The sequence below is a fragment of the Arachis ipaensis genome, chromosome B8, assembly GCF_059453495.1.
Source record: "Arachis ipaensis isolate K30076 ecotype BB chromosome B8, ASM5945349v1, whole genome shotgun sequence".
In the NCBI taxonomy this organism is placed as follows: Eukaryota; Viridiplantae; Streptophyta; class Magnoliopsida; order Fabales; family Fabaceae; genus Arachis; species Arachis ipaensis.
In genome coordinates this window covers 32,730,724-32,739,224 of record NC_142443.1, presented here as the reverse complement: position 1 = coordinate 32,739,224, position 8,501 = coordinate 32,730,724, and positions in this window count along the sequence as shown.

Below are 8,501 nucleotides of genomic sequence, written 5' to 3'. Positions count from 1 at the left end.
ACATGTATAATAATTCTGCATTTTTATTTAAATGAGTTGAATATTATAAAATAAAAATAAATATATAATTATACTTATAATACACTTATAATAATTATACTTATGAATGCCTCGTAAGAGAAGTGGCGAATTACTATACAAAGTTACGAGCTTCAAGAAATTCAAAGAAATAATACACTTATAATAAATTTCAAATCAGTATGTTCTTCTATTATCATAGAAATATCACCATGTTAAGGACATTTTTGTTGGGGGAGGGAGGGGACTATAAGCCAACTTGTTCAACTATTGAGTTACTAACTTCAGTCAGCTCTTGGTCAGGGCTCCTCGCCAATAGAGGCACTTCCAGTCTTGCATCATTGTTGTCAGCTAGTTCAGCTTCAAAATCTTCATCAAATGCAACTAATAGAGGTGATTTCAAATTCAGAATGATATATTGAAATTGATATTATAAAGCAAAAGATAGATAGCCAGGTAAATCAATTATACAGCAAAATAATTAAATTTTGTACCTGAACCATAGAGAGACAACAGCTTTAGCTCCTTTAGGTAAAACTTTATAATCCTAGGATTTAAGAGCCACAACCCTGTTAAGTGCAGTGCAGCTAGAAAAATTGTACGAGGACTTTGTTCCTTCCTCAAGAAGATTTTGAACAAACTGTTTGCCAAGCATTAAAAATAATAGTCACTAGTTTCATGAAATAACATAGCAAAAGATCAGAAAGCTTGTTGAAGAGAATACAAACCCATTTCAGGGGTCCGGGTGCATTGCCTATTTGGTGCATTATTTCATCATTAAAAAACACAGGATGCAAAACAGATGACAAAAGAGTAGCAATGGAAGAAATTCTTCTCTTGTTGCAGCTTATATGCAGTATCCAAGAGGATCGGACCAAATTCCATATCGACTGATAAAAGATAGAAAGTCATTAGATCAGTGAACACTGCTGGTAAGATGCAGAGAAAATAAGCTCGCAATAAAAATACGTGTCACTCCAATAAGCCATTATGAAGCAGAAATTGTGTGCTTTCATGCCGGTTAAAAAACAAAACAAAACCAAATTTAAAGTAATACAATGAAACACAACATGTCACATTTATCAGCCACATATATGCAAGACTAGTAGGGGGTTAGTGTAAGATCATGCCCAAGGCCCTATGGGCAATCAAGCATTTGGCATCAGATTGTAAGGAATCCCACATTTGGCATGGTGATTGTTAATTAACTTATATTTCAATGCAAGCTGATGTTCTTATCATTCAATAGCAATGTTTAATATTTTACTAAGAAGGCATCAGATTACATGGCTACACACATTGGCCATCTAAGATAAAAACCAGGAGATATGCCATCAATATAATATAAACAACATGAGTGTCATGCTCATGCATCCTTCATGCCTTCAGTGACATGCTTATGCATCATTCATGCCTTCAATTTCAAGCCAAAAGACTTTTGCATGAGGAGTCTATGTGAGATATGCATCTGCTTAGGCTTTAAGAAAAGTCAGTTCTTGATATCCTTGACATCCTCACACAAGCTAAGACTGGAGTTCCATGAGATCCCAAACCACGCAAATGAAAAGGTGGTGTGAAAAAAGGGGAAAACAGTGGGAAAAAACACAGAAACAGAAAGAGGAAAACAAAAAACACAATAACTGGAAATCTCACAAACCAGTCGCAGCTATCGTCGGGGAAAATCTCACAGCAGAAATAAAAAATGGTAATAACAACAAGGTGGTCTACAAGACTTGCAAGCGAAAAGCCAAAAACATCGACATACAATCCACTTTGGTTGCATATAATGCACACAAAAAATCATATATACAACAGGCTTAGTTGGACCAAATAAATATAAAACAGAAGAATCTATTGCCAATATCTGACCTGCGATAGTGTCGCACAGTTACAATTAGCAGTGGCACTGATTAGCACCTGAAATGTTACGTAAGTGAATAAATTTGAGTATTAAAATTGTTTAAGGTGGAGTTAATGTCAAAAATAAAAACCAGACAAATTGATTAATATAAGGACACTATTCTATTCTTTATCAGAAGGTAAGATAAACATAAAAAATCATTAATCTAACAATACTCACTAATCTGTTAAACCCATATTTTACAAATGGATGCAGGTCCACCAGATGAGTAAGAATTGACTGTGAGAGAGTGATCCAGCCGGCGAATGAGTAGCGGAAGGTGGATCAGATTGGAGAAAAGATGCAGGAGAAGATGGAGGGACAATGAATAGCATTACAATGGTGGTTGAAGGATTTGGTGCCACAGTAGCAGCTAGACCTGCTGGTGCAACAGGTTCAGGAACAAGGACAACATGACCAATCCGCTTATTGCTTTTATGAGTAGATCCAAAACACCAACACAGGCTCCACCAGCTTCCCCAATCTGCAATTAGTGAAGAAACAATTCTAAATCAAATGTAGAAGCAGGACCAAAACATTAAACATCTTCCACTAGAATTTTTCTAAATTTCTAATGTCTTGATCTATTGTAATTTTCCTATGAATTGAGTATGAAATCTATTAACTTATTGCGCCAAACATATTACAAATATAAAGGCATTTCACAAGTCATCAAAACATCAATAAGCACCTCAATTCTCAAATAAATTTGTGCTTTACTTTTTAGATAGTATATAAAGAGGAACATTATTATACACCAGATGTGTAAAGAAAATGAATAGCTTCAAGAAAACTATCTCCTTCAGCCTTGAAAGGAAAAAAGGAATTATCAGCTAATGATGGCGCTACCATTAATAGCAAGCAGTAACAGAGTTCATGGAATATAATCATCATATCAAATCTTCTTTAAAATGTTCTTTCTTATTCTGACTACTTAATAACTAGTTAAGAAAACAATTAAGCATCTGAATGTCTGATATATAATTGAATCCATCTTCATCAATACTCACAAATGGATGTAGGTCCACCATCTTCATCAACAACAGCATGCATGTCATCAAATCAGAATTCACAAACCCATATTTCACAAATTAAAACCCCTAAAATCGGAACCCTAAACCTTTGAAATTTCAGAACCAAATAGAAATCAATACATACATATTCAAAAATGTGAGCACAGAGAAGACGATGATGAGAAGAACGGCGAAGAAGAGCAATGGTCAGTGCAGCAATAGCGACGGTGACTGGTGGTGAGTGGTTACTGGGTGGCGACGGTCAGCAGCGACGGTGAGAATGGCGAAGGTGAGGGTTGCTCGATCGAATCGAAAGGGAAAGGACGATGAGAAGCGCAGAGATGACGATGGTGAGGGCGGCGCAGCGACGATCAGTGCAGGAGGGCGAAGAGGAGCGACGATCAGTGGCGATAGTGAGTGGTAAGTGGTGAGTGTGCGGCGATGTGGTGAGTGGTGAGTGGTTTCTTCGCGATGGTGAGCTTTGGAGGGTTTCTTCGTGATGGTGAGAGGGTTTTTGATTGATGAAAGGGATAAAGGGTTTCTGAGTGATGAAGGGTTTCTGAGAGGGTTACTTCGCAGGGGATAAAGGCGCTGTGAGTGATGAGTTTTGGAGGGAATGGACAAAATTTTCACCAAGCGTGAGTTTCCTTTCAGGAAAAAGAGAAAAAAAAATTATCAAGTGTCAAGCTTTTTGACTCTAGATACATTAGGCATCACCTTTGAAGTGCACCCAAAACTTAATAAATAGGCTACCCTCTAAAAGCGCTCTCTTTGATACAAAAAATGGACCCATAGATATCAAACATACGGCTACGCTTTATAAGTGATTTCTAGAATACCTAAGGCTACACTTTTCAAATGATGCCAAAATTGTGTTTCCTTTTCTCTTACAAAAAGACAACACTGAGAAAAGCATAGCCTATTCTAGGAATAGGCTACGCTTTTCAAATGTAGCTTAAAAAAAGTGTGGCTGAATGGGTGTTTTTCTTGTAGTGAATATTTTTGGTTTTTTTTTTCAACATAAACATAAAAATAAACATAGCTTATCAATGCACATAGATTTTTTATTTTTATAGTTTCGCATGAGTAGGTGTCCAAATTCCCATTATATTATCATGACACATTCCCTTATTATCTTTTGTTCCCACAATTTCCCATACTTAATTAGCACACACATTTCTATCTTAAGCTAACCAAAGATTCAATTTGGGATATATAATTGTTTTTCTGTTTAAGGCTAGTAATGTGGTAAAATATAGAACAAATGGGATTTAAAGGCTCAAAGTGGCTAACAAAGGTAATTGAAAGGGTAGGCTTAATTTGGATAAGTGAGCTAAACAATTAATGGCCTCAATCATATGCAAACATATAAATATAATAAACATTGGACATATTGGATGGAACAAAATATAAATCACAATCATAGAGAAGTAAACACACAAGAATAAAATAATTATGGTTAAATAATGTAACCATGCATAAAGGCTCGAATCTTACAGGTTGTGTGTTCTTTAGCTCAAAAATCATGTTCTAAATACAACTTCAAGCAAATTTAACATAAAAGTTTTAATTAAAATTAGTGAAATTTTGTTCCAAAAATAGAGTCTTAGAAAAAACTTATTGTCTTTTCAATCAAGTAGAACCTGCATGCAACTAATCTATTACTATGCAATTTATCCTATTCTACAAAGGAAAAACTAACTAAATATCCTAATTTATTGGTGTTTAGGGAAGAGAAATTACCTCCGGAAGTCAGGTACTGACCGACCTCCCCACACTTAAGGCTTTGCACCATCCTCGGTGCCATCTGTCAGGAACAAATGGGGGCTGGTAGCAGTATTTCCATAGGCAGGACCATCATGGCTTCCTGTGCTGGTAAAGGACATGGAGTCCGGGGTGTCTAAGTCCTTGAATTTTCCCATAATTAGCTCCTTGAGGTATGTGAATCGGCGCTTGTTACGGCGCTCTCTCATCTTAGCTTTGTGTTCTTGCCGATCCAACCTTTCGAGTATCTGATGGAGCATTTGGTCTGTTGTAGGTGCTTATGGTGTTGAAGAAGGAATATCTTCAACCGGTTCAATAGGATGGCTTGTGGCGGCTGGTGGAGGTCTGATGTATTTCCCGTTAGGGACATACTGATCATCCCGTGGAAGCATGGCTTTGGTGTCCCCAGCTCTGTAGGAGACTCTGGCTGCTGAGACAAGATCTGAGACCAAGGCGGAAAAAGGTAAGTTGCTCGCAATTTGTACGTGTCCCATGGCATTCTGGATGTGTCTTGGTAGGTTCAGAGGTTGGTCTGTAAGGATGCACCATAGTAGAACGGCCATGTCCGCAGTGAAGGAGGACTCGTGAGTGCTCGGAAAGACGTAATGGGACATGATCTGTGCCCATACGCGAGCCTCCAAGGTAAGTGCTGAAGCCGATATTCCCTTAGGGCGGGTACGATGGTATCCGTAGATCCAACGGCTGCCAGGTAGTGCGATAACTCTGAGAACGGTGTCCCAGTCAAATTGGTACATCTGGCACTTGAGTGCGGCTTCTTGAAAGGCGTCCAATCCTTTTGGAATAGGGGGAAGACCTAGAGCTCTTTGAATGGCCTCTTCTGTAATGGGGACTTGCTTCTGACGGACAAAGACAGACTGCAGGGTTGGCAGGTGGAAAGTTGGAGTAGAACTCGACTATCCAAGAAAGATTGACCTGCCTCGGCTGTCTCTGTAGGAAACCCCATTGTCTTTGTGCAATTTACGGCTCAACAAAGGTAGCAATATGGTTTGGGAGGAGAAGAAGGTATTCGTTGTTGTAACTCCTTTCTGCGAGGATGGGGAACATCTGCTCACAGTAGCGATTGGGAAATCACGCAGTGTCCTTTGCTGGGAAGGCTTTTTCTTTATCATCAACCTTTATAATCCTCTTAGTTCTTTTTGTTGAGGGTTTAACCGCAGTTGAAGAGGGCTCTGCCACTAGTGCTCTCTTTGTTCCTCTCCTCGCTGTTGATTTGGGAGTAGCTTTCTCTTTGCCTTTCTTGGTGGCCATCCTGAAAAAAGGGAAGAGAGAGTAAATTAAATTTAAAGAGATAGAGCAAGGAAGAGGATTGTATGAGTGATAATCAATGCACGGCAAAGAGTATGTCATTAACACATAGTCATGACTACATGTGAAAAGTTCATCAATGAAAAAATAGCAAGTGCAGTTGAGGACAATTAAATGCAAGGGGTTTATTGGCATGCAGGCAAAGGCATGAGTAGCATAGATCAAGCATTTAATTAGTCAAATTTGTTATCACTCGTAACAAACTAGCCATCATGTTTGTATTGACAATTAAATTCAATTAATACAATAGTAAAGGGAATTTGTGAAAAGCAAGCATTGAATGTTAGAGTAGAATAACGTAGGAAAGTGCATAATGCCATATGGGCTTTTTCACAAACACATAGCATGCATGGTAAATAGGGTATAGAAAGTATTAAATTAAACATGCAAGCAACCCTTTTAAAAGCAATATATAATTGCCAAACAAATTTACAACAATCCACAAGTATATAATGAGAAACAATGACTCAAATAAATTTCCAACACCAAGTAAAAAGAAAAAAGAAAGAAAAAGAAAATATGGATAATGGAAGTAAAAAGAAAAGAAAAGAAGATAACATATAAAAATAAAGAGAATAATGGAAAAGTAAAGGGGGGAAGAAGAAAAGAAAAAACCTTGTGAATGGGGATGAGAGAGAGAGAGAGAGTAGAAAGGGAGAAAGAAGGAAGAAGGAAGAAGTAAGGAGGGAAAAGAGAAAATAGGATTTGGGGAGAAAAAGATAAGATAATTGGCAAATTAGGGAAGCTATGCGGCGCAAGCGACGCGGTCGCGCGACTTGCGCTTATACTGATTGACGCGGTCGCGTCGGTCACGCGGTCGCGTGACCCTTTTTATGCTACTGGCGCGAGGGCAGCCTCGCACTCGCACAACTCTCTATTCAAAATCTTATTTTGCCAAATTTTTGGGTGATGTAATCGCGTGGGGCATGCGATCACGTGAGTGGCCATTAGAAGGATATGACGCAGTCGCATCGGTCACGCGGCTGCGTGGGAAGAATTGTGCGTTCAACACCAATCCAGCACCACTCTAGCACAACTTTCGGTCGTGCACCCTTTTCACGTCGAATTCCAAGGCACGCAGCCGCGTGAGTGACGCGGTCACGTGGGAGGCCAATGTTCCCATTTGACGCGGACGCATCGGCGACGCGGTCGTGTGGGGCGATTTGTGCCACTGGCACGCCTCCAGCCACGCTCTTGCGTGACTCTATGTTCGTTTTGTTATTTTCTCCCATCACCTGCGGCGCGGACGCGTCAATGATGCGGTCACGTCATGTGAAAAATATTTTTTTTAAATTAAATATGTAAATGCAGATGCGTAAAATGTACTAATAAAGAGAAGAGTTATTGAATAGGGAAAACTATGAATAAAGAAAAGAACGATCATACCATGGTGGGTTGTCTCCCACCTAGCACTTTGCTTTAACGTCCGTAAGTTGGACACTCCACTAGCTCAGGCTTCCGCTATGTGGGGATCTTCCAAGAGGAAGATCTCGAGCTCCTTGTTTTTCTTCAGCTTTTCCCCATGGTACAGCTTTAAACGATGTCCATTAACTTTGATAAGTTCAGAACTTGAAGGATGGCTTAGGTGATAAACTCCGTATGGTTCGGCCTTCTCTACTCTGTGTGGACCTTCCCATCTTGATCTCAACTTTCCTGGCATGAGCCTCAGTCGAGATTTGTAAAGGAGGACTAAGTTCCCAGGTTGGAACTCTTTTCTCTTGATGTGCTGATCATGTACAGCCTTCATCTTTTCCTTGTAAAGCCTTGAGTTCTCATAAGCTTCTAGGCGAAGGCTTTCCAGTTCTTGCAGTTGCAACTTCCTTTCAGCTCCGGCTTTCTCAATTCCCATGTTGCACTCTTTTACTGCCCAAAAGGCCTTGTGCTCTATTTCAACAGGGAGATGACAAGCTTTTCCATAAACTAAGCGGAAAGGACTCATCCCAATGGGTGTTTTGTATGCGGTTCTGTATGCCCAGAGTACATCTTGTAGCCTGGTGCTCCAATCTCTTCTATGAGGTTTGACTATCTTCTGCAAGATACGCTTTATCTCTCTATTTGACACCTCGGCTTGCCCATTAGTCTGAGGATGGTAGGCTATTGCAACCTTATGAATTATCCCATGCTTTTTCATTAATCCTGTTAGTCTCCTGTTACAAAAATGGGTGCCTTGATCACTCACGATTGCTCGTGGTGATCCAAAGCGACAAATAATATGGTTTCTCACAAAAAAAACAACAGTGTTAGCATCATCAGTGTGGGTAGGAATTACTTCCACCCATTTGGAAACGTAATCCACAGCTAACAATATATAAAGATAACCATTAGAATTTGGAAATAGACCCATGAAGTCAATGCCCCAAACATCAAAAATTTCACAGAAAAGCATAATTTGTTGAGGCATCTCATCCCTCTTGGATATATTACCAAATTTTTGGCATGGAAAACAAGATCTACAAAATTCAGCAGTGTCTCTAAAAAGA